Source organism: Monodelphis domestica, chromosome 2 (genome assembly GCF_027887165.1).
Source record: "Monodelphis domestica isolate mMonDom1 chromosome 2, mMonDom1.pri, whole genome shotgun sequence".
Classification (NCBI taxonomy): Eukaryota; Metazoa; Chordata; class Mammalia; order Didelphimorphia; family Didelphidae; genus Monodelphis; species Monodelphis domestica.
In genome coordinates, this window is record NC_077228.1 from 147,855,026 (window position 1) to 147,881,649 (window position 26,624).

The window sequence follows — 26,624 nt, forward strand, 5'->3', positions numbered from 1 at the left end:
TGGTGCAGAGGATAGATCACTGAGCCAAGAGTTAAGAAGACTTGAATTCAAATTCTGTCTCAGATCAAATAGATGTGTGATCCTGGACATGTCACTTAACTCTGCATTCTTCAGTTTCCTGATTGATCTGATCTGGAGAAGAAAATGGCAAACCATTCTAATATTTTTGCCAGGAATATCCAAAATCCAAAATCAACTAGGAGCCAGATATAACTGAAATGCTGAATAACAACAAAGCTGTGTGCCACACAGTAGGAGACGATGAAGTTATCCACTCTCCTTTTTCTCTCTCTGTCCTGCTTCCCTATCTGACATTACTGCCTTAGGAGTTCCTGTTGCATTCAAACCTTTTTTTTTTCTTACTGTCCATGTTTTTATAAAATATTTTATCTCCATATAAAGATGAGCTGATTTTTGTTGCATTCTGATGTAGGGAAAGACCAAAGGGAATATCGGGACAAAGAGCACTAGACAATCACAATTCTGTATTAAAGTGCTCCCCCCTCTCTTAATCTCTCTTTCTCTCTTCCTCTCTCTCTCTCTCTCTTTCTCTCTTTCTCTCTTAATCTCTCTCTCTCTTCATCTCTCCGTCTTTCTTCCTCTTTTTCTCCATCTCTCTCTCTGTCTCTCTCTCTGTCTCTCTCTCTCTGTCTCTCTCTGTCTCTCTCTCTGTCTCTCTCTCTCTGTCTCTCTCTGTCTCTCTCTCTGTCTCTCTCTCTCTGTCTCTCTCTCTCTGTCTCTCTGTCTCTCTCTCTCTCTCTCTCTCTCTCTCTCTCTCTCACACACACACACACATATACACCATAGGCTCTAGTTGAATGAATAACTAAAGAGGTACCTGGATAATATTGCTTTGTTCTAAATTCAGTAGCCTAACACTAAAATACTTGGCCTTTTTGCTATTTTTAAATCTCTCTAATTTGTTCTTTGATTTTTAAATATGATTTATTTATTTGGAAACATATATATATATATATATATATATATATGTTTCCCTATCTTCCCCAAACTGTAAGGGCAGGAGTCACTCATGGACCCAATCCTACTTATGATCTGCAATGAATTTTTTTAACCTTAGCCTCTATCTTAGAATCAATATTAAGTATTGCTTCCAAAGGTAGAAGAGTGGGAAGGGCTACACAATTGGAGTTAAGTGATTTGTCTGCGGTTATATAGCCAAGATGTGTCTGAAGCCAGAACTGAACCAAGGTCCTACTGACTGCTGACCTGACTTTTTATCAACTGAGTCCTCTAGCTGCCCCCTTCATGGAAGTCTTTCCCACCTTAGTTTCTGGCCTAAACTGCTTTGTCCCTCATTAGGCAACCTGGTGACTCTCCCTTACTAGGAGCTCACCATACTGGTGCTAGATTTGGTGCAGCTTTGTTCCTACTATAGTTCAGAGTTTCTGAGCTCATTTGCTCCCCCAGTATCAGCCTCTCTGGTCCTCTGTCCTATTCTTTAAACAGATATCTTTGTATTCACAACTTTTTTTTTTTAAAGCATGAGTCTTTGTTGTTTGTGAGCTTCTGGCCTATAAAAGCCTGGCTCCCACATTAAATACAGACCCATGGACTTTATACAAAATGAAATTTTTAATCATTTTTAAAAGTCTGTCACCCAAATGTTTGCAGTTTCTAAACTTCCATGAAGTCAGGGGCCAGAGCTTTTGTTCCACAACACTATGAACATCACAGGTGTTTAATATGTACTAGCTAATTGGTTTTTGCTGTCATCATAATTGCTAAAGAGAGATGGATATAATAAAAGCTGACAATTTACATCCTATTTATCTTGATATATTTGTTTGATTTGCATTTTCCTTCTTTTCTTTTTTCTCAATTACCATCAGCCAGTGAATTCAGTCCAATAGTCAGGTAAACACTTTTTAATTCACTGAACTGTTAGGTTATTTATCTTTTTATATAATATTAATTAAGTTTACATAATATTAGTTAAGACAGTTTTAGTCCTAAGTATCTCCTACCATAATGTGAGATGTAAGTTCTTGGATGAAAATTCTTTCCTCTACAATCTCAATTAAACTTTACATTTGGGATGGGATGACAATATGGAGGCCTAGGCCATAAGAAGTGTAGATTAAATATTAAGATCCAAATACTCCAAGTATTATATTTAATAAGATTTATTCATAATACCTTGAAGCAAAAAGGAAAATAAAAGGCTAGAGAAACAGAGAGAGTGCACCCAGCCTTGCAAGTGGGAAAAAGAGAGAGAGGAAGCAGCCACAAAATTACATACACATAACAAATGCAAATGTGAATGAAGGAAAAAGGATTCTTGGGACAAGAAAAGAATTCTGGGAGATGGAGTCCAAGAGTTCAAGATTTTCTAATTATATAGAAGATTTAAGAAATTAAAGTTTGAAGATGTCTAAGAGAAAAAAAAAGTTCAGCAGACAGAAAAGAGTATAGGTTTAGAGCAAGAAGAGACTCAGAAGTCATTTTATCCCACTTTTGGACTTCTCCCAGGTTTTCCTGCCTGCCAGGCCAGGGGAAGAAATATGACATTCCTAGTATAAGAATGTGACAAGAGTCTGAGGACAGGTTTGCTTGAAGAGAGCAAGGGGACAAGGGAATAGGAAAGTTTTGCAGGCGTGGAAGAACTGAGTTTTCAAAACCAGGCTAAAGAGACTGAAGCTGATATAAAATACACAACTGTGTACCTGTCAAAGACTTTCAATAAGGAGTGATGTGATCCAAGTGCCTGGTAGAGATGATTTTTAGAGAAGCATTTTAAAAGTGAATAAATGGGACACAATATGCTTGCAGCAAGCATTCTTTCTGGGTCTAGTTAGAGCCTCCATATCACTTATTCAAAACAAGTTCAGTCAAAAAGAAGCTAGAAAATACAAAAGGCAATCAACTCATTGTAATGTAAAGAGTCTACATTTTATTGGCAAGCATTCCCAGCAGAGTCTGAATTTCATGTTACTATGCTGGATGTACATAGAACTTGGTTTTTTAAACAGTAAGAACAACTTTTTAAAAGAATTAAAATGTCTAATTTTTGCTCTTTAAAACAGAATTGGGTGAGATTTATTTCAAATACTCATACTGCGCCTACTAATTCCATTATAAGCTTGATTTTTTAAAGTGTTTAGACAGGGCTTTTTAGGCTCTTTGAAGCAACAACTTTTAACAGTTTTAAGGATTTCCAATGAGGAGGTATTTGGAAAGCAACTGCTCCCCACAGACAAGGAAAGCAATAGTCCAGCCTACATCCACCACTTGCCACCTGCAGGCATCAATTGCTTTTCTACCAACAAGTTGAAGGCTTTCATGAGGTTTAAATGACCAAAAAGGATTATTAAGCAGTTTGAAGTACTATATAGAAAGCTGAACTGTTTCTGTTTAATCCTTTAATATTATTTCCTAAGTAGCTTTATGATTTTTTATGATTTGGACTTCTGAAGATATTTAAGATCAGGGTTTCAGAATGCTAGGATTCATTGATAGATTTCAAAGAATCTATAAACTTAGATGGGGAAAAATTAAATTTCTATTTTACTAGTGTTTAAAATTTAACAGCTTCAATTATTAATGTAGAAAAGAAACAATTAGTTTTAACAATAATTGTGCTTTGAAAACAGAAATTATAGATATTTTCTTATGACATTTTTGTTCTAAATATCTTGAAATATCATTTAAGCTCAGAACTACTTTGAAATTACTATAGTTCTTAAAAATGCCACAAGATAATATATTAACAAGTTTGCACATGATTGTAGTTTTCCTGTCCTCACACTATATTTTGCTATGATTAATTTCATTTGTAATCCTACTCCTTCTTTTTATGCATTTAAAAATATTATTTAGAGGAGTCCATCCATAAACTTCAGACTGTCAAAGGGACACATGAAAAAGGTGAACAACTTAAGCCGTGAATTAAAATGAAAAAACACAGCCAATTTAGTTGTGCCTGTCTCTTTATGATCTCAATTGCAATTTCCTTGGCAAAGATATTGGAGTGATTTGCCCGCTTCCTTCTCCAGCTCATTTAACAGAGGAGGAAGATGAGACAAACAGGGTAAAGTGACTTGCCTAGGGTCACACAGCTAGTAAGTGTTTAAGGCATATTTAATTCAGGAAGATGAGTCTTCTTGCTTCCAGGCCTAGCACTCTATCCACCTGACCACCTAATTATCCCACTTTACCAGATTACTAGTCTAAATTTTACATTTATTAGATATTTAGCAAGTAATTAAAGGCACTAGAGAATTAAGGAAGTAGAACCATTCTTTATCAGCCTCCCTTCTCTCCCAAATCCCTCTAAAAAAAATGAAAAAAAAAACCCATAAAACCTATAGTCAATATTATAGGTTTGAAGATTTCAAGAAAAATTTTCAGAATACTCCATCCTTAGTCATTAATTACGACTGCAATCTTTTGGTTTTGAATTCTGGGAAACATGATGTGGCAGAAGGAGAATTGAATTTGAGAACAGGGTACCTGGGTTCAAACCCTTTCTCTCTTACTTATGACATGTATGACCTAGTTTTAGTTTCCTAGTTTCAATCTCATCTCTAATATGAAGAAACTGTACTAAATGGTCTCAAAAGTTCCTTCTGGTTTTAAATTATTTTTATCTTCCTTCTCTGTGTCCCCAAAGTACAGCAAAGGTTATTCGTACAGGAGTTTTTGAGTCATCTGTGCAAGTAACAGGGCTTTTTTGTCTTTATTTTTCCCACAGTAACTCCTCCAGGAGTCCAAGAGACCCCCACTTTCCTTCACCCCCAGGCAGCTCTGTTCTTCTCTAGTGCAGCAACTCATCAGGGGCTACCTTTAAGCTATTGGCAAGTAGGAGAGACACTCCCCACCCCCATAAAACCAGGAGCCCTGGAGTTCCTGAGATGTTCCTGCAGCAGAATTCTAATGTAGCAAGGAAGAAGAATGCTATGAAGTACCCCAGCCTTCCCCTAAATAGCCTGGGAATCCAAGGCAGCACAGTTCCCCTTTTGGTAAGGATTATCTCACAGCTGGCATCACATCACAGCCCTGGGGGACCACAAAAGGATATTTAGAAGTCATTATACTGTTGGCAGCTGCAATGTATGGAGGTGCCTGTTGCCCCCCTCCCCCAAACCTTTTCTTCCCCTACACACACACACACTCCTGCCTTGGCACAATTTGCTAAATATAATGGCAAACAGTGACATGATTCCACATGTGGAAAACCCATCCAACTCTGCCTTCATTCTGATGATGAACCTTCAAAACACCTTTGTAGGAAACTTCAATTTCTCTTCCCCATGCAGCAAGCTTCTACCCCTTAACCTTCACTGGCACCTGTTGCTCCACTAGATCTAACACTTTTGTAGGACCGAAAGACTTCCTTAGCACCAGCTTGGCAGTTTCTCTAAGGAAAAAGGGAGTCTTTGTCCTTTAATAAATGCTCTTAATCCTATGTAGAAGGAATAGACTGAAAATGAAATGTGTACATGAACTTTTTCATATTTTGCCATAATTCTGGTCTTTGAATTGGGAAAAATTGAGTTTGAATTCTATTTCATTGGCTTACAACCTGTGACCCTTACCTTGCATCTTGGAGTCAATACTGTGTATTGGTTCCAAGGCAGAAGAGTGGTAAGGGCTAGGCAATGGGGGTCAAGTGACTTGCCCAGGGTCACACAGCTGGGAAGTGTCTGAGGCCAGATTTGAACCTAGGACCTCCCATCTCTAGGACTGGCTCTCAATCCACTGAGCTACCCAGCTGCCCCCTGAAGGGACTTTTTGAAGAGAAACTTGAGCAGACTTTACCTCAGCTCCTGTTGCCCAGGAGTGAGTCAACCTGACTTTCTCTCAAGGGGCTCAGGCTGCCAAGGCCTGACTCCCCCCCATGCCCAAACTCGAGGAGGGAGGAAAAGGGTTTTAGATAGAGATAGGGACCTCCTTTCCCCCATTTTCCTTTCCCATTCCTTCCCTGCTAGTTATTCTTTGTATTACCTTGATTGAGTTGACATTAAAAAAGTTATCTTTTCCCCAAGCTGTGAATCAAGTGTGAGTGAACAGATCAAGGGGAGACTCTTTGGTCTTGAGTAGTGGAGGGGGGACAAGAGGGACAAGAGGGACAAAAGCGAATCTGGGAGAGCAACCTTAGCTAACGAGGGAAGGCAGAAGGGGGGGAAATCTTTAAACCCCCTCTCCTCTCTCTGAGACAACCCTAAACATCAGCTGTCTCTCCTGAACCCCAATTTGAGATGGGAGGTTCTCCACTCTTTCCCCCTCTCAATACTAAAAGACTGAACGCCTCTGTTATAATTAACCCCCCACCCTTTAATACATATAGAATACATGAAAGGAGTACAGTCAAGTAAGTTACAAAGGCAGGTTGGAAATACAGTATGGATCGTCTTGAATGCCAGGCTTAGTTGACATTTTTCCTGGAGATAATAAGGAACCATGGACAATGTTTGAACAGAGAAGGAACAAGGTTCATTTATAAGACTTGTTTATATGTCCTTTTAGCAACTCATGATGAAGGCGGCTAATATTTTGGAGTTAAAATTTCTCCTTCCAGGAGAATAAAAGCTCTTTGAGGGCAGGAATTGTATTTTGTTTTGTCATTATATTCCCAGTGCTACCCAATAAATGATTATTACAAACTAAATAATTAATAATTGTGTATGAAATTCTAGTCTCTGAAACAATGGAGAATTAACTTTATTTTTTAAATGTGTGGGAGAGCAGTGTTTCAAGACCCAGACTAAAGAAAAACTATTCGAATTTCTGCTATTACATTTACTAAATGAGAAATAAATTAGATATTTTGTTTTATGTAATTTAGGATTTAAAACAATGTAGAGCATATAAAGATCAAAGAAGAAAGTCCCAAAACATTAAACTTGAATATATGAATACATTGTGAAGATTCCTAATTCAAATGAAAACTATTTATCTGACTTGAAGGATGTTATTTAAATCCTAGGACTCATTCATGCTAAACAGAGGCAACTTTTTCCATTCACTTTTCCAAGCCTTCTATTCACTCCTGAGCAAATTCCTTTCTTCTCTTTTAGTTAGTATTCCTATTTATGGGCTTGATGCCCAACATCAAGATAGATGAGCCTGGAAGATTTTCCTTTTGAAAACAAGGAGACTTAAATGGTAATTCAGATCTTAAACAAGAATTTGTTTTTATTTTGGTAGAATATGATACATAAACATTAGTATTTCTACTCTGACACTCTCCAGGGCAAAACATTTCATTCATTCAATTAACAAGCTTTTCTAGGCTTTAGAGTAGGGGCTGGGGCTACAGAGACAAAAAAAAATAGTTCCTGTCCTTAATAAACATTGGCCCAGAAGTCGGAAAGACCTCAGTTCAATCTGACTTCATACATTACTAGCTGCACAGCCCTGAGAAAGCCACTTAACCTTTACCTGATTCTGTTTCTCCCTCTGTAAAATGGGGATAAGAAAGGCACCTAATATCTGCAGCTGCTGGGAGGATAAATAAGATATGATTTTTAAAGCTCTTTGCAAATATGAATGTGCAATATAAATACTACTTCAAGCAGGTTAACTTCTACCAAGGAGGAAACAGCATGTATACAAACAAATTTATGTGAAGTAATATTTTGGGGAGGTCTGAGGATACCAACAATTGTAGGAATAAAGGAAAGCTGACTGAAGCAATTGGCCCTTGTGTTGAACCTTGAAATGATCAGAAATATTTCAGTGAGGTATTATGGAATTTGATCCATTCTACTTTTCTAAATAAGTAAAAAACTTTTAAAACATTTGGGATCATCATATGTATTCTAGTCCAAATAAAGATTCTTAGCTTTTTTATTTTTTTTTACTTTTTACATAGCTTCAATTTGTTTCATGCTTGTTTTTAATCCAGAATTTTAGAAGCAAATTTCCATTTTTGGACATTTTAAATGACTAAGTATTTGAAGGTACAGTGACATGATTGTACACCAGTTCTGATAGCAATACATTGAAATGTTTATATAAAATAATGTTATGTGGAAAAACTCAGAATATGAATATTGTACAATGAGTACAACTAAGTAAAAACACATCTATGTGCAATAATATATGAATCAGAAGAGAATTTAGAGAGATGTAAATATTTGGAATTTAATGTCCATTCATTTCTTTTATGCTCTAAAGTAGCCCAAGTTCATGACAAGCTAGACAAAATAAAAAGGCAGAAGAAAGCAACTGAATTCCATGGAACTGAATATTTTGAAAGAACAATTGATTCTTAATGTATTAATTTTGTTTTTATTTCCTCCTCACTTCTGAAAATATCCTTTCCTTCTCCCTACTGATAAATCCATTTCTTATTGCAAGCAATAAGAAAGAAAAAGAAGGAAAAACCAGTTAAACATATGTGCAATATATGGAATATTCTACAACAAAGCCTTCTGCTTTTTTTGCAAGAAAGTAAGGAGGTAAATTTTCTTATTTCTTTTTCAAATTATAATAGATTTTTATTATTTCCACATATCATGTGCCGAGAGACTCAAATGAGATCATAGAAGTCAAGCATTTTTCAAACCTTAAAGTGCTATATAAATGTCAGTTATTATATTTTTAGCCTAAAATCACCAGGTCTCCAGTCTGGCAATAACTTTATTGTCTAAGTCTTTTACTACACCTCTGTCCTTTGCTTAAAGCAATGTTTATAGAGTAATACAGGACTTATACTAGTAAATGTTTAACCACCAGTTCCTTTAAAAAAATAACATGGCACATATTTTTGAGTTTAATCTGCATTATTAACACTTTCTTAAGTCTAGATCCTCAACAGAACAATGAATCAAGCCCTGATTTATAGCACTGTTTCTGATTTGAATATGCTTATGCTGAAAATATAACATTTAGCTCTTAGTTTACACCTTTGCTAGATATGTAGATGCCAGAATCACAAAATCCTAATCCCTCCATAAAGCAGCTAAATTTCTGAAGGAGAAAACTTTAACATTCTAAATTTTACCCTGCTCAGAAGGCAGATTAAGTACAATCTTTTAGGAGTTTTTTTTTTCCTTTGAGGAAGGATATCACACCATTCTACTTTCCTTTGTGGTGATCTCTCTGATCTTATTTTTTCATTAGTAGGAGCTCAGGTATAGGCAGCATGATCCTACTATCTCCCAGCCACTATGTGTAATTCCTACTTTTGTATTACCTTTACTTTGATAAAGACATTTGTGTTTTGTCAAATATGGAAAGATTTCCCATAATCCAAAAATTAAGCACCTTTAGTATACTAGTTTAATCTATCTATCTATCTATCTATCTATCTATCTATCTATCTATCTATCTATCTATCTATCTATACACACACACACACATACACACAGGATATCTTTCTCTGTTTTTTCTGTCTTAATGTCTTAAAAGCCCAACTCAATTAGTACCTGTTTTGTGAAATCTTTTTTGTTGTTTTTATTTCAATTGGTGTTTGAAATAGAACAGTCACTAAATATTTGTTGTGTTGAAGTATGTTATTAACATATAATAGAAAAGGCACAGTTAAAAGGGCTACTGGTTAAAATGAATAGAGAGATGTAGGTATATTAATTAGGAGAATTTGGAGAGAGACAAATTTGAAAAGATGAAAGGATTTAAGGATAAAGCCAGAGATGGAGATTGCCAGAAATAGGTGGAACTGGAAAAGAAGAAGTAAATAAGATACAATCCTTGTAACAGAGTCACCAAACTGAAGGGGGAAAATAAAGAAGGAAGAGGATGGGAAGAGGGGGAGAGAGAGCAGTATATAGAGAGAAAAGGGAGAAGGGGAAGAATGGAGCAAAAGGTAAGTAGAAGAAGAGGGGAGGGGAAGGAGGAGAGAACATGAATGAATAGAGTTCAAAAATAGACCCAGCCTTTTGTTGACCATTAATCCTAAATCCAGCCATTTCACTTTGCTAGAGCCTACAACTCTTAATAATAACAAAAAGAAAACAAACCAACAGGGAAGACAAGATAAGTCAAATAGATTCAATTAGTGCTGCTGTAATTGTCACAATATAATTAGTGCTGGTCCAGTTGTCACACTAAAAGTATGCAGATGGAGTCTCTATTGAATGACTTTGTATAACTTTAAGGTTTGCTTCCATAAAGTAGCAAGAAAATAAGTATACTACTCTTTATCACTGCAAAATCTGTTCAGGACAACTCTGCTAGTAGAAGAATTCACATTTTTTAGACTCTAAGTATGGTTTGTTATTATAAAAAGTGAAAATACAATAGTTGGCAACATTTGAGAATGCAATGGGAGGGATCTGAATAAAATCTGTCAATTCCACTTGATGGTAATGATACCTTCACTTGAAATCTGGAGTTTCAATTTTCTTCTATTTCATAACTTGGTTTCCCTTTCATATGCCTCTTAGAACTATTTCAAAGGCTTATTGAATTTTTGTAAAACTACATTCTGTGGCTTTCCCCAGGAAAACCATAAAACTGTCACCTTTGATATACTGAAAATAGTTAAGGTGCAGGGTAAGTTGAATATTGCCTTTCCTCTACGTAATGTCTAACTCTTCTGGGATTCTTACTCTCAGGATGTGGCAATTCTTTTATCTCTACTTAGTCAATGGCTGGTGATTCTGGTCAACCACAAAATGAATGACAGGACAACAATCATTTTGTTAATATTTTGGTGGCTGTTTCCTTCAATCCAAAGTCTGGCAGGATACTATTAATGTTTAATGTATCTATCAGAGGAAACAATTGTGACCACAATACCAATGTCGGAAGTTAGCCTCTTAGTTTGGAGGTCCAGAGTCACTGAATCTCCATGCTGGAAAGCCCTTTTAAAAGCCATGAGTGAATGAATAAAACATGCTTATAATACTGTAATGAGGCCATCTAGTCCAATGTTGACCTAAACAAGAATTCCTACTACTCAATATATGAAAAATGGTCATTCAGGATTTTCTGAAAACCTACAGGAAGGAGAAAGCCCCTACTTCCCAAAGTAACCCACTCCACTTTTACATAGCTCTAATTACTAGGTAGGATTCTTTATTACAGGATAGGAACAGGCAAGTGGACAGCAGCATCCCTGAATGACTAAACAATGCTGTGTTCCTAGAAAGTTATTGATTTTTACCTAAATAATTTGCATCAATTTACTAATACATTCACTTGGATAGACATATAATTTTAGAAATATTTTACATTTCTGTAAGAAATCCATTTGGCAATATTCCCTTTAACCTACTATCTCAATATGGAAATTGGTTTCATGGGCCAAGTATTCCTCTTCTATTATTTAATGACCAAAACTGAGGTTTGCCCTAAGCAAATTGTTTGGGCAGTGAGAGACTTAGTCATTTGTCTCTCCATTTCAGGCAATATATCACATGAATGACCAGGTGGTAGATCCTCATGTATTATTTAGAAGCTATTTTAGGGATATGGCCCTTCCCTGTTCCCTTCAAACTATTTGGCATAGGTCTGATTATGTATTATAATTGCTGTTAAATTTGGTTATTTGACTCAGGAGCCTTTTCTATCTTTAAAAAATTGCATGAATGCTGTTTGGTTTTTTGTTAGTTAGGATAACAGAGGTCCCAATCAATCTATATTAATAAAAGATATAATTAGATACCACAAGGTAGTGAGAACATTTTGCCTAAATATTTTTAATAATATGGTAGTGGTTTCTCAGCCTAACTGTTGTGGCTCTCTCTCTTGCTCAGTGAACTATGTCAAAATTTTGAATATTCTCAGCCCCTGAATGACAAGATGGAATATGATGAACTGACTGCAGACTGATGAATTATTGTCACACCGAGCAATATATCTTAACTATATTAGTTTAGAGAAGAAATATGTGCTACTTCAGGATGTCTACTCTTTCTATGATGATCCAACTATATCTATAGTTAGAGCATTTATAATTATGTTTACTATTTTAAAATGTATTATCTTATTTTAATAGCAATTTTTCACATTTTCCAAAGTTATATAATCCATGTTGTCTCCTTCTTCCTTCCTCATTCCTGGAGCTGACAAGAAATTCAATCTGGCTTATACATGTATTATCATGCAAAACATATTTCCATATTATTCATTTTTGAAAGTGAATAATCTTATAAAACCAAAACCCCAAATCATATACCCATATAAACAAGTGATAAAATCATGTTTTCATCTGTATTTCTACTCCAATAGTCCTTTCTCTGGAGGTGGATAGTATTCTTTTTTATAAGTTCCTCAGAACTACCCTGGATCATTGTATTGCTTTTAGTAGCAAAGTATATCATAATTGATCATTCCACAATATTTCAGTTACTGTGTATTATGTTCTCCTTGTTGTGCTTATTTCACTCTGCATCAGTTCACATAGGTCTTTCTAGCACTTTCTGAAATTATCCTGTTCTTCCATTCCTTATACCACAATAGCATTCTGTCACCATCAGATACCACAATTTGTTTAGCCTTTTCCCAATTGAGGGACATGCTTTTAGTTCCCAATTCTTGGCTGCCACAAGAAGAGCAGCTATAAATATTTTTGTACAAACAAGTCTTTTTCCATTTTTTAAAATCTCTTTGGGATACAGAGTAGTATTACTGGATGAAAAGGTATGCATTCTTTTATATCCTTTTGGGAATAATTCCAAATTACCCTGCAGAATGGTTGGATTAGTTCACAACTCCACCAGCAATGCATTAGTATCCCAATTTTGCCAAATTCCTTAGCATTTATAATTTTAAAGAATTTTAACTTTATTTTGAAAGCTGGCTTCATTGAAACAGTTAATCACCAAAGTCTCCCTTAATTAAATAACTATTAAGACTTTTAAATCTTTACTAATGATGAGAGCACAAGGGCTTATTAAGGGAAAAGTTCTTAACTCAAGGTCAGGAGATCCATAGATAAATTTTATTCATTCTGTGAATTTGGATGGAAAAAAATACACACAGAAAAACTTACATTCATAAACTTTTGGTTTCCTTTATATCTCTGTGCTTATTTTATGTATTTAAAAACATTTTTTTTTGTGAGGAGGGGTCCAGTAGTCTTCCATAGGTATCCATGACACAAAAAAAGAGATTAAAAACTCCTGTATTATATGAAGTTAACTGGGGCAGAATTAAATATATTCATAGAACTGAGGAACAGAATGCAAAAGAGAAATTGGAAGTCAATAGATCAGGAGGGTTTTTAGAGCTATATATAATCAGGATGGTAGAAATATAAGGCTCAGTCAGTCCCTCCCATCATCCCCACTTCCAGTCATTGAAAGCTTCTTGAGGGAAATTATTGTTTCATTTTTGTCTTTGCATTGACAGTGCCTGGTAGAGAAGGGTGCTCAAAAACTGTTTTCTGAATTGACCTGAATTGAAGGGATATGTCACGTTAATGCAATCTCAAGAAGTGCTTCAGACAAGCAATTTCCCCAGGCAGCCAGTAGAATGTGTTGTTCAGTCCAGGGCCATGTCTTCCAACCACCTGTTCACAGTCTATGTTTCTGACATATTCTCATCTAGATTCTGTCATTCATAATTCATGGGTTTATTGAGCGCTTTAAGGGACTGTCTACACTTTGGTATTTCATAGCAGCATTGTTTCCTCCCAGAGATAGTGCAGCATGGAGTGGTTAAAGTTTGATATTGTGCAGGGTGACATTTTTGCCTGAAGACAATGGATCTGCACTGTTATGAATGAATATCATGGCAGAGAAACACCACAGAAATGAAAGCCTTATCCAGCCATCTCTTCTGAAAGCTGAAAGAAATATATGTGAGAAACTAGACAGAAAGTAGCCATCTGGACAAACTATAATTTGTGAGAAATTGGTATGTTGGAGAAGAGAGAAAAGGCAACCAAAAGCAATTCCACTATGAAAAACATGTTTTCCGAAGTAATGATCAAATGAGGGCTGGTCTTGATTTTCTGCTTTTGTTTCAGGCAGAACTGAGACTCAGAAGATGTTGGGAAACAGGGTCTATACTACCCTCTTACAATGAATGCCAACTATTACTTAGTCCTGCTTCCCATTCTAACTGCTGTATGGTGTTCTTCAAACATGGCATATCACTATTTTATTCCTTAGATCATTTGAATCTCATAGAAAAATGCAGCTTCAAATATCAATTTCACATAGATAGTTACTCATTTATATCTGTGTTCACATATCAAACTCAAGACACAAATTTCCAATTGCAGGTTGCACCTCTCAACGTTGATGTCCTTAAACTTACCATTATAAGATCATAGATTTTGAAAGGGCAGGGACACATCATAGGCTTTACAGTCCAATCCCCTCATTTTAAAAACACAGATACTGAGACCCAAAGAGGTTAAGCAGCTAACTTGCCCTAGGTCACACAAGTAAGCATTAGATAGCAATTTCAATCAAGAGTTTCTGGCTCCAGAATCAGAGCTTTCTCAATTTCACATAGTTTCCAATTTTCTCAATTCCACATGGCTACACTTATCTTGAGAGAAGGTTATATGAAAAAAAAAAGCCTCTATTTTAGAGGATTATCAGTTTGATATGTGCCAAAAGTGTGAGGTGGTTACTAAAAAGCTTAGAAAAGAATTTTTCATTATATTCTGCACTTGTGCTTAATTTAGGTGGTCACATTTTAATAGAGGATATTACTAAATGAATGAATCCAAAAAGAATAGCCATAATCCTGAAGGGTCTAGAGCAAGGGACTCCAAACTACGGACCACAGGCCACAAGTGGCTCCCTGAGGCCATGTATCCAGCCCCCACTGCACTTCTGGAAGGGGCCCCTCTTTCATTGGTGGTCAGTGAGAGGAGCACTGTATGTGCATCACTCATGTACAGTACTACTTCCAGTGACATAATCCTTTGTGTGGTGTCTTAGAACTAGGCGCTGCTCAAAGGATTCTGTGGCTGCACAATGGAAGATGTCAGCATGGTGAGCAGTGTTCTGGGGGAGGGGATTCTGTACTGTGTATACTGCTGCCCTGTTAGGACTAGGGTTAGGGTTAGGTTTTTTTAGTCCACCCCCCCCCAACAGTCTGAGGAACAGTGAACTGGCCCTCTGTGTAAAAAGTTTGGGGACCCCCAAAGAGACTATAATATTTGAGGGAATGGGGTAATGTTTTAGTAATGAGAAGACTTAGAGAAAAACATGAAGGTTATTTTTAAATAGTGAAAACTGTTATGTTAATGGAATTAAGCTTCTTATATGACATTGCTAAAGGGAACATTTATTAAGAGCCCCTTATGTGAAAGTCAACATACTAAGTGACTGACAAATATAACTTTATTTGATCCATATAATAACTCTGTGAGCTAAGTATAATTAATATCCCTATTTCACAGTTCTGGAAACTAATGGAGAGAGAGATTAAGTGACTTGCCAAGGGTCACATAGCTAGTAAATGTCAGATTTGAACTCAGGTCTTCCTGACTCCAGTGCTGGAGCTCTACCAACTGTGCTGTCTACATGACCTCAGTAGGTGCTTAATAAATGTTTACTTGTTTATTAGGATTAGTAAGTTGAAGTTATAAAATGGGTTTTTAAAGAGTTATGAGTAATAACTAAATATAAGAGCAATTTAACATGAAGAATTCTGGTGTCATTTCATAAAATCCCTATATCTTCTAATTCAAACATTCTATCATTCTATAAAACATACACACACACACACACATACACACATATATATATATACACACACACACACACACACACACACTTTTAATAAAATTCCTCATCCCTAAAACTTTGTGCACCCTTAGCCTCGTTTTCTCACTGCTTACTCTATTAGAAAACATGCTTAATTAAACTCAAAACATTCTATAAAAACCAACCCTGAAATCCTTTGTAATTTCTCTATTTCTTTGGAGGGTTATATCATGCTTTCCAGACTCTCAGGTCAATAATCTCGAAGGTATCTTTGATCTTTCTATTTTTTTACTCTACATATTTAAACAGTTTTCAATTACAATTTATTCTACTTTGGCAATACTTTTCACATTCCTCCTCTTGTTTCCATTCCCTAGTATACTTCAAAGGATCTTCAAAGGATGGGGAAGAAAGGATCACTTTCTTCCCCAGTTCATTTTATAGATGAAGAACTGAGTTAAGCAGAATTAAGTGACTTTCTGCCCAAGTCACACAGCTAGTAAGTGTCTGAGGCTGGATTTGAACTCAAGTCTTCCTAACTCCAGGCTTTGTACTCTACCTACTATGTTGCCCCTTCTCTAAGATGGGGGTTTTAAACCTGGGATTCATGGACTTTGAAATAAAAATTGATAACTTTATTCAACCTAGGTCTTAATATCCTACATCAGGAGAGTAAATTTCCTTTACTTGATGTTCCTTACACAAATAAAATCACAGGTCCACTTCCTATACTATCCTAACTATCTTAATTCCACCTTATTAATTTCTATCCAATCTTTAAAGGCCAACTCATCTATTGCCTTCTTCAGACACCATCTAATATTTCATTCTCTAAATCTTGAAATTTGGCAACTCTCTAGACTAGTGATGGGCAACCTTTGAGCTTAATGTTTCAAAATTCACCAAAAAACTGAGCATAACTTGGGTGGTGTGTCACTTGAAGAAAAAAAAATCATAATTTCATGATATTGATAGTTTAAATAAGAAAAATATATAATTGTAATATATAACTGTATTTAATAAACCCCAAACTAATTATTCAACTTACTTGCTTAGTGACTTCTTTGTTCCTCTATCAATTGGTTTCTTTTGTTGGTCTTGATATTATTTAACTTGTGTGGGATGCTGTGAACTAAGATAAGTGAGGGGGAAGTGGAATTCTTTAACTAACTGGCCTATTAATGACTTTTTTGTTGCTGACTTTCATTGGCTAAATTTTCAGTTGAAGGTTGGTATTTTGTCCACTTCAAGGCCAAACAAGCGCTACTAACTTCATCTGTCAATCTGTTTCTTTTGTTGGTTTTGATATTTAACACTGAGAATAAGGTCTAACAAAAGTATGTAGAGGGAAAAATTGTGAGTAAAGCCATTGCTATATTTTTCAGGGTGCTAAAAGTATCTGGTAATCAGTTTCAGGCACTCCTTCATTGCACTTGGGTCAGAGCCTCACACAGTCTTCCACAGGGCCTGGTCCCTCCTCTACCCAGACAAGAGCAGCTGCTGCCTCTCACCAGCCTGCCTACCTGAGCACACACACTCCTCCTCCTCACCCCCATGGGAGCCCCATATGCCCTATCTGTTTGGCTCACTACTGATGTTTCACCCCCTCCTTAGACCCACCCCCAGTCCATGGAGCAGCCAGCCTTCCCCCTTCCCCACTCCCCCTACCAGGCTTGGGCATGGCCATGGCCACAGCCATGTCTGTGGGCTTATGGCTTCCTGGGAAGGTCCTGGGCCCCAAGGCTCACTGAGTCTGCATGAGGCCACGTGTCATTGAAAATGGCAACACATATCAGTGCTGACACACGTGTCATAGGTTCGCCATCATGGCTCTAGACAATAGTTTTCAGAATAGGCATAGGGAATTCCTTCCCCCACTCTCAAATGAATATATCTTGTTAAACTCTTATAATAGTGTCTTATCATACATTGTGTTATAATTATCTACTTTGTGATATATTCATACTAATGGTAAGTTCCATAAGGGCAATGATAGTGCTTTATCTAAACTCTATGAACCCTCTAATGCTGCTTAATACATTTATGTTAAATGCATGAATATTAAATTATGTGCCATGCCTAGAACTATGCATATCTAATGATTTTGTGTTAATAACATTATAACTAATAAATTTATTTGAATAATATATACTACCTGTGGGGTTATTTCCACTTGTGTTTCTTCCCTTAACAACTTTATTCTATATAACCCTAGAACCTCACTCCTAGTCTACACTAAAGTTTAAATGTCACAAAAATGAAGTCAATTTACATATATCAGCATACTTATCCCTTATGCTGTTTTGGAGGAGATAATAGTTTATTTGTATTCGGATTAGACTAAGATGAATTTGGTCAGTGGTCGTGAGAAAGTATTTCTATGTCTTTCAAAGACAATAGCCAGATATTAAAAAAAATTCATATCACTATGAGTGATGCCTACCTGAGCACATGCACTCCTCCTCCTCACCACCACTGGAGCCCCATATGCCCTAACTGTTTGGCTCACACTTTCTGCTGCTGTTTCTCCCCCTTACCCCCACCAGTAAACTTCATTTAAAGCAGTGAATTTTATTAACACCCTCACCCCCAGTGATTTAGAGACTACAGGAAATCTGAGGAATTCATTCATAATCACAGCTAAAAAAGATTTAGGCTAAACAGAAATGGAAAGTCAATGGACAGAAAAAGAGGGGTGTCTCAGGATGGCACAGTGGAGGACAAAGTAAGTACCTTTTAAAGAAAGAGAAAGGAGAAAAATAAGGTTTTTTGGGGGAAAAGCTGATAAAAAGAACAATCATTGAAAAAGTCTAAAATTTTTGTAACAGAATTATTCATTCATTAATTTATTTGTTTTCCCTCTTTGTTATGTAGATTACAACTATTATAGCAAATAACTTGTCAAAATTGGAATTTCACAGTTCTCTCTGTGATCTCTTTTAAGAGATCCATTCCAAATGATATTTGATAATTTGGCTTAAACAATTTACCAGCACAAGTGGGTTCTAGGATTATGAGGGAGGGCTATTCCTTTTGTTATACTTTTGTTCACTGCCAAGGCTGTGACAAAATTATCATTCCCTGGTCTCTCTAAAGAGCTAAGAGAACCTACAAATTTCTTGACCATTCTTCAGAGTTCAGCTTACTAACTGATAAAGCATCATGGTGCTAGAAAGCTTAAGTGAAAAAAAAATGTAAAAGAAGCAAAAATAAACAAAAAACCCAACCCCTAAATCCAAATCAAAACTAATACCAACAAACAATATTAATAATCAAACCTCCTTTCAATTGTTCTTAATTTATTCTATTCCATTATTCTCTTTTAGTAATTAAGATATTTCAGTGTGTTTCCAGCAACTTATTTTCACAAATTTCATGAAGTTACTGCTTGCAGTTATTTCAGAAAAAATTAACATAAATCCTTCCTTTACTATCATATACTTTTAAAAGAGGTTCTTTTAATAACATATATTTTTCTAGAAGCATGAGGATTTACTCAAAATTATTCTCTATAGTTGAATTATGCCTATCAGTTTTTATTCACTTGCCTTCAGGGCATGTCTGTGGGATGGGAGGGAAGGTAGACCTTGCCCTAGATAAAAGAATCCTTTCAGAAATAACCCATTCCAACACAACTAAGTGTTGCTTCCCAAAATCGAGGTTTGAGATGATTCTCTACAACTCTATCATTGTAAATGTCTGATTATCATTAAATACCTGTACAAAGTTCAATAGATTTCAAATGTAATCTCTAGTAGCAAAAGGGAAAAAAAAAGCTATGAGCTCCATATTTAATCCCTAAAGATTTAAGAAACTATGACTACCTTATAATACCCAGATATTTCAAATTTTCCACTTATATTAAGCACCTAAGACAAAGATTTTAGTGCTCTATTGAAAGCTGGAAATAAATATGTCTCATAACACAGAAAGATCCAGTTATGTGATATATTTAAGGAAAGAAATAAAAATGTATTTGAAATATTTCTTAGACTATAGCTCTAAGAGACATAGGCTTTCCCTACAACTTTTCTGACATTTTACAGAAAAATAAAAGAAATAGTCAACATTTTATGACTAAGTCTAAGATTTAAATCAGTAATAAATAATGAAAGGATATCATGTCACTAAATGAATAAATGGTAAATGACAAATTAAATTTATTATAGGTAAAGAAATGCTTATATACCTGGAACAGCAGGAAAGAACAATATCAGATGAAGAATCAGAGCACTAATGAGTCTTTAATTTTGAAGGATAATCAGTTTTCATTTTAAGGTAGATTTATTCACTCATTATTAGTCATCATGATGAAATTGTATAAAAAAAGTAAATCCCTATCTACTATGCAACACCATCTCTATTACTAATATTTTAAACTCTATTTTATGGAAGAGGAAACTGAACCTAGAAAATTTATGTTACAGGCTCATAGTTACATAGAGGGGATCTTAACCTATTTCTCCTCATACCAAGTCCAACACTTTCCACAATATTAAATTGTCAACATTAGAAAATATGTCTTGCTTTGTATCTTGAGATAAAGCAAGTCTTGGAATGGCAAAGAAATCCATCTAGTTTTGCTTCAGATAGAAAAAAAAATGAACTTATTAGTAAAGCTTACAGTAGCATTCCTGAAGCAGTTAAAGATGCAGAAATGCCCATTCTTACTCATACATTTCCATTCTGCTTGCTCACGGATATTTTAATGATATTAGGTAAATTGTCCAACTCTCTCCTTATAAATAAATTAATCTTGATTTTGGATAAGCTGGAGGATTTTTCTGGCTTGGTTATTTCTCAGTTGCTATATTATGAGAATACCTCATGATATTTCATAGAATTTTACTATTTAAGAAATTCTCTTCTTATGTTGTTGGCAGTATGGATAGAGTGAAGTCAGGAAGACTCACCTTTGTGATTCAGTCTTATACACTTAATAGCTGGGTCATATTCAGCAACTTAATGAATACTGTTTGCCTCAGTTTCCCCATCTGTAAAATGAGTTGGATAAGAAAATGACAAACTACTACAGAATATACTTCAAGAAAACCCCCAAATGGGGTCACAAAGAATAGAACATGATTGAATAAGGACAAATATCTTTTGCTGCTGCTGCTGTAAATTGTATATATCCTCTTTTAAAGACTATACGTGATGGAATGATTTTTCCTTAGTTTGAACTTTGCAGCTCATTAAGATACAGATTATGTTGAATGTGAGGGTGTGGGCCCAGTGATGAGTGATATATTCTTGGTTCTTAGAGGATAATGTGGCTAAGTGAATAGTGTATGGAACAGGAGGTTAGAATACTCATCTGATATTTGCAGACTCAAGACATCAACCATCTAATGCTTTTTCACTTGCTAAACTCTAGAAGTGAATTTAATATCAGCAGTCCTTCATAGTTACTGGATATGTTGTAGTGGGTGATTCATAATTTGTCTATGAAATAAATTTCTTATCTCTCCAGAATGCTGGGAGGATGCAGTGTTTTGGTTCAGACATGTCCCAAACAGAAATCAACTTTCCCTTCAGAGCCAGTTCCTCTTATTATCTATGTTTCTGTTCATGGAATCCTCTTTTCCTAGTCACATAGACTATCCACCATATTCTATAGTAAGTGACAAGTGCTATGCATTTTGACTTGTGCAATATTGTTTTCCCTTTCATATTTCCATCATTTGAGTTTAGATCCTTTCATTTTTTGTCTATGCTATTACAAATGTCTTCCAACTTCCTAAAAAAAAAAATACTGATCAAATCTCGCCTCCCAAACCTTATATTCTAAAATCCTACTTGGATTTATCTTGTTGTGACTACACGATTTTGCCCAAATCAATCTTTTCAATATTATCTTTAGCTGAGCTGAGCTACTTGTTTTTCTGAAATCTTTCAATCCTACTTGTCCTTCAAGGCTCAACTCAAATGCTACTTCTTCAGTGAAGCCTGCTCTGAGCTCCCAGTCAGAGGCAAGCTTTATTCTCATAATACTGTGCACCTCTCTCCCGTGACTTAAGCTAAATGTGTTTCTGTATACATTGTCCCTCCCCACCTGGATTAGTTTTGGTAGGCAGGAACTATTTCTTGCTGATAATTGTAACCTTCACAATATCTAATACAATGCTTATCACATTGTGTTGTATATATTGTAGCTACCCACTGTTGAATTCAGTGGTAGAATAGTTTATTTAATAAAGTCTTATGACATAAGTAGAACATTAGTTAGCAAAAAAAATGCATTACTCAGCATAATTTCATTTCTTTAATGATTAAGAAAGCAAGTCAGAATTTTTATCTTAATGTGAAAAGAGATGTAAGAAATTATGCTCAACAGATCCCACTGGCAAAAGGTTACTTTCTTTACTAAAATCCTGGCATCAGATGAAATTTGTCATTTGTTTCTTTCTCATAAAGGAAAAGTTAAGGGGGAAAAACCTCTAGCTATTAAATTCTTCTAGTTCTTTGGATTTGGGATTAATGGAATTTTTCTCTATTTGGGACTTCTGAAGAGAAAATATAATATTCAGTATCTAGGCTCAAGTTTAAAATGAAAGTGAATTACATTTTAACACTAACAACAAAAATTATACTTGAGTTTTTAGAAGTTGAATAGGATATAGGAAAAGTTAAATTTTTGCCCATTTCATTGGAAATATAAGATGATGGACTAACAATAGACATGATTATCATCTTAAATCATTCCTTCTCTCACCAACTAAATCAGCTGTACAGCATTAGTTTTGCTTGCTTAAATGAAATTAGTTAACATTATTTTTAATTCACACCACTGAAGAGCACACATTGTATTGCATTTTTAGATAAATTTTCTTGGAAAGAATTTCTACTCATTTTGATAAAGGATCCACCATCTCTGAGCAGGAAACATGAACACCAATGTAAATTCTTAAATGAAAATATAATCTGTTGACCATAGCTATTTTCACTGATTTTTCATAAAGAAAACAGCAATATATCCATCACTGACTAGAGTGAATGCAATAGAGAATTTGATCCAAAGGGAAGTATCATGGGTCATTATGTGTTATGTGAGACAGAGAAGCTATGAATCATAAACATTGAAGAGATAAAAGACAGATTGAAACGGAAAGGTAAAGAAGTAAGAATAGATCTGGAGTCAGTAGAAGAGAAAGGATAAGAGAAAAATCCATCTGGATGGACCCATCTAGAAAAAAGGCTAGAAATGGAATGAGGAATAGACAAATTAAAGATGTACAGAAAGGCTGACTGTTTAGGGGAGGCATATTTATAGTTAATATATTTGTGTTGAGATTTCCGTGTACCAATGCAAAAAGCCCAGCGTATAAATGATTTATTTTTTTCTATTTTCAAATCTGCAACTATTCTTTTTATCTTAATTTTCAAATCTATTTTTTAAAAATGCAATCTTCATAGCTCTGAACTTAAGCTTAAAAGTGATTTTATATTGCTTTTACTACTGCTCAATCCCATTAACTTCATTTGGTCTGTATAAATGAAATATTTCTAAATTAAGATATAGGATCTAGATAGGATTTCACAAATCAAACCTTTATCCACCACCATGGGTAAGTAGGACACTTGACTCTGAATTGTTAGCTTTTTCTTGAAGAAGAATAATATTCCTGAATTCAAAGGATTAACCTCCATCCCACTTATTCTATTTATATCTATGGCTACAAATAGTATGATCTGATCTGAAAGCCTTGCTGAGATGTAGCAAGTATGGTAAATAGATATCAGAGGTATTGCCAAATCAGCAACCTAACAGATGGCAACCTGGAAAACATGTAAAAGAACTAACAAGATGACAGAAAAAGTGAGACCCCTATAGGACACAATGCAATCTGGTCCAAAAGTGAATCATTATGTATACAAAATAAAAACAATATAATTTAGAATTTTAGAAACAGTAGAACTCGAAGAAACTTCAGAAATCATTGGTCTAATGTGACATTGGTGAATCTATGGCACACATGCCAGAGGTAGCTGTTCCTCTCCCCCTCTCCACATGGACCTGAGGACATTTCTCTCATCACCCATCCCTGTGACCAATAGTCCAATGAAAGTGCTTCTTCCCTCCTCTGATGGAGTAAAGCAGTGGGGTGAGGGGTGGCTCACATGTAGCATCAGAACTACAGCTTGGGCACTCAGTCTCTAAAAGGTTTGGCATCACTGGTCTAATGTATTTTATTCATTGATCAGGACTTTGAAATCCAAGGAAATGGAATGACCTGTTTGAGGACCTATTTCTCTAAATGACACCATAATTCGTGAATAATATATCATCCAATAATAATTTATGATGATCAACTGTGAACGATTTAACTATTTTATCAATAAGGCAAGGTTCCAGGACAATTCTAAGTGACTCATGACAAATAAAAGGGTATCTACCACCATAGAAGTAAAGGAGTTCAAATGCAAATTGAATCATGTCATTCTTTACTTTATTCCCTTCATGAATTGTTCTATAGTGTAAGCAATACAGTCTTCTTTTACAACATGATGAACTTAGAATATGTATTATAGGATAATATATGTACAATCTATATCATATTACCTGCCTTCTTCAAGAGAGGGATGGGGAGAGAAAGAGAGAACTTGGATTGAAAAATATTAGAAAATGAATATTAAGGAGCTGGATTGACATATAATCTGGAAAAAATAAATTTCATAATTTTTAAACACAAAAAATAATATCCTTAATGATAAGTAAAGTGATTTAATACTATTTCTTTTGCCAACTGAGTTTTGAAATGGTATTTTCCAGATTACCCTTCTCAGAAAAATAAGAATGGAAAGTGAAGGGCCTCTTAGAGAAGTTCCCATCCTGAAACCATATGTGAGTTCTCTTATAAAGCTATATGAGTGAGTTCTTCCATAGTGTTGATGGGGCTTCACAGGCTCCTGTAAGAAGAGACCCATATATGGTCACTGTAAGTGCTTACAATCTGTGGCCAAAGAAAAGTTGGACAAAAAAGGCAAAAATGAATAGGCCCTGGCATCCCCTGTAATTGTGGCTCTAAGGAAAAATTACAAGACTGTGTGTGGGTAATGTCCAAGTCATTTCTGAATCAAATCCAAATCCCACTGTAACAATCAAGAAAAAATTGCCTATGAATTTTCTTATTCAAAATCATACACCACATAGAATACTGTGTATAGTTTGCTTTGCTGCACCTTAAGAAAGCTTGTAGCAGAGGCCAGTCCAAGCAATATAAGGAAAGGACAAGATGTACTTGTTCCGTGAGTGCAGAAGGAAAGGATTCTTATGACCCAGACCATGAAAGTTAGGAAAGGTGATGGAAAAAGTCTAGACTTTCATGAAGGGGATGGGTTAGATTAATGTGGAATTGCTTCCCAAATCGTATGACCCTAAAAATGATAATAGGGATGGAGAATTCATGCCTTTAAGGTTGGACAAATGAGAATTTTGAGCTTTTGCTTACAAAACAGGATGGACTAAAATGGGGAAGAGATTTCCCATAAATGACCAATTGTTCTGGACAATTAGGATATAATTCCTTGAGCAAAGAGCACTCATTTGAACCAAAGGACAATTGAAAGGGCATCAGGGCTAGGATGGTCAAATATGAGTACAGGTAGCTAGGAATGACTGGTCAGGGAAGTTTCACAAATCAGTCACATGTCACACAAGTCAGAAGTATCAATTTTCTTGTATAAGTCAGGTCAGGGAGGGCAAAGGAAAGAGGAGAGGGGAAGAACATGAATCATGTAACCATGGAAAAATATTCTAATAAAAATTAATTAATCAAAAAGAAGTATAGCAAAAAAAGAAGTTAGCAAAACTCTCTGGCTCTGAACTAGGTTACAATGTAATTTGGAAATGTTTAACAAAATAAAATAAAATGGTTTTCTAAGTCAATATGAGGCCCTTGGAAATCCATTTTGATTTGAGTTGGGCACCACTGTCATAAGAGACTGATTAGATGGGAGAAAAATGACTTGATAAAGAATCATAAAAAGTACATAAGACAACACTGTTCAAAGCTAGATCACACTTGGAGAACTGGGTCAGGAATTCATAATAATAGTATTTTTGGAAATGTTTGATATGTTAGAAAGAGTCTAGAATCAATGAGTTAATAAGCATTTCTTGAACACCTACCATGATCTAAGCACTGTAGCAACCACTGAAGATACAAAGAAAGGCAAAAGAATCTTTGCTCTAAAGAATTTCACAGAATAAGACATGGAAACAATTATGTACAAATGGAACATACAAAAATAGGGGGAGATAATCAATAGAGGGAAGGCATCAGCACTAAACAGGATTAGAAAATGTTACTTATAGAAAAAAGGTTTTTAATAGAGACTTGAAGGAAGTCACAGAAACTAGGAGAAAGAGAGTAGTTAGAGTATTTCTTGTGCAGCCAATTAAAAAAAAGCATGGTTCTAGGAGATAGTATCTTATGCAAGGAACAGCAAAGTGGCCAGTATCATTGGATCACAGAGTACATGAGGGAGAAAGACATAAGGAGACTGGAAAGATAGAAGTTTAGTTTATGAACAAATGAATAAACATTCATTAAGTACCTACTATATAATACTTACAAATGTGTATTAATTCATTTGCTAAGCTCTGGGAATAGAAAAAAAAAAGACAGAAAGTAATTCCTACCATCAAGGAGCTTGTAGTCTAGTTTGGGATATAATATGCAAACAAAGAAAGTGATATTCAGGTTAAATAGGAAATAATTAAAAGAGGGAAAGCACTGGAATAAAGTGGAGCTAGGAAAGACTTCCCATAAAAGGAAGCATTTATGCCAGACAGAGGAGTTTTATATTGGACCTGAGAAGTAATAGGGAACCACTATAATTTATTGAATGGGAGGGTGACATGATCAGATCTGTATCTAGGAAGATCATTTTAATAGCTGAGAGGGGGATAGAGCAGAGTGAGAAGAGACTTATGACTCTGAGACTAAGTAGTAGGTTACCATTGGATATGAGATGATGAAAACTTGAACCAGGGTGGTGGCAGCATTTGAAAAGAGAAGA

General features: G+C 35.4%; 1 protein-coding gene across 4 annotated transcripts in view; it reads right to left on the minus strand.

Annotated features, from left to right (window-relative positions):
- CHRM3 (cholinergic receptor muscarinic 3) overlaps positions 1-26,624 on the minus strand; it is a 576,253-nt gene that overhangs the window by 132,074 nt on the left and 417,555 nt on the right. The window contains exon 4 of one of the 4 annotated variants that reach the window (XM_007481566.3): positions 20,513-20,593. The exons of 2 other annotated variants lie outside the window; for them this stretch is intronic. The gene's annotated coding sequence lies outside the window, so the exon portion shown is untranslated. Of the gene's footprint in view, positions 1-20,512; positions 20,649-26,624 lie in introns of those variants that run through there. One more of the 4 variants, XM_007481568.3, reaches the window with a different exon arrangement.